Source organism: Mandrillus leucophaeus, unplaced genomic scaffold (assembly GCF_000951045.1).
Source record: "Mandrillus leucophaeus isolate KB7577 unplaced genomic scaffold, Mleu.le_1.0 Scaffold6615, whole genome shotgun sequence".
NCBI lineage: Eukaryota > Metazoa > Chordata > Mammalia > Primates > Cercopithecidae > Mandrillus > Mandrillus leucophaeus.
Window position 1 is genome coordinate 1 of NW_012107159.1, and position 1,217 is coordinate 1,217.

Here is a 1,217-nt window from a genome sequence, read left to right on the forward strand (position 1 = left end):
ATTGTGGTAGAATGTCTTGATGTTATAATTCTGGGTTGATCTTTTTAGGTGTATGGTGAACTCTTTCAATATGTAACTTCTAATCTTTTTTCCTTCTTGAATAATAACTTTTAGCATTTCTTCTGGTCCCTTGATTTAGTTTTCTTTTTTTATGGCTGTGCTTGTAACAAATTTTTCTATTTTTTTTTTTGTATGTAGCTGACCAGCCTACCAGATCTTTTATGCAGTTCGACATACAAGGTGACACCAAGGTAAGACAAATGAAGTTCCAGTTTGGGTGCCTCCATCTCCCTCCCCTGGATCCTGATCCAGTGACTGCCAAAACCAGAAAGAACTGGGGTAGGGTGCTTGATCATGGGGAAGGCTGTTGTGGTTCGCCCGGCAGATAGGAAAGGGGAAAAGTTTCACTTCTTCACAATTTGAATGACATCCTCGTCCTCCAACGTATGGTCTTTACCCACTTTCTGAGGATTGTGTTTCACAGACAGACCCCAGACCAGAGCATATTTAAATTCTTTGATAAGATTTTTGTGAATCTTCATGCAGAAATCCTCCACTGTGGTCCTGGAGTAAGGAAGTACCACTGGGGATGTGTAATCTGGTAATTGGCCTTTGGGTTTGGTGTAAATTCTCACTAGTTTCAGATAGTCCCAGATCTTTTCCAATAAGTCATCAAAATTCCAGCGGTGATGGGCAGAGATGGGTACACAGTGAGGCACCTTACAGATGATATCCAATTCCTCAATGGAGATTTGGTCAATCTTATTTAACACATAGATACAGGGGATATAAACTCTGTTTCCTTCCACCACATCAATGAGGTCATCAGCTGTAGCATCACTACGTAGAGTCACATCAGCATTATGAATCTTGTATTCGGCCAGAATGCTCTTCACAGTTTCAGCATCTAGCTCACTCTGGGGGCAAGTGGCTGTGAGATTAATGCCTCCCTTGTCTTTCTTCTTAAAGCCAATGTTGGGGGGTTTGCTGTTCAAGCGAATGCCAAAGCCTTTCAGCTCATTTTCAATTATCTTCTTATGTCCCAAAGGTTTCAGGACATTCAGAACAATCAAGATCAAGTTACAGGTTTGGGCCACTGCAATGACTTGACGACCTCTACCCTTCCCATCCTTGGCACCTTCAATGATACCTGGGAGATCCAGGAGCTGGATCTTGGCACCTTTGTATCTGATGACACCAGGCACAGTGGTCAGAGT

General features: G+C 42.5%; 1 pseudogene across 1 annotated transcript; it reads right to left on the reverse strand.

Moving 5' to 3' along the window:
- Positions 1 to 171: 171 nt before the first annotated feature.
- LOC105554885 lies at positions 172 to 1,217 on the reverse strand (annotated as a pseudogene). Its single transcript, XR_001008397.1, has one exon. The product of XR_001008397.1 is annotated as a developmentally-regulated GTP-binding protein 1 pseudogene (transcript).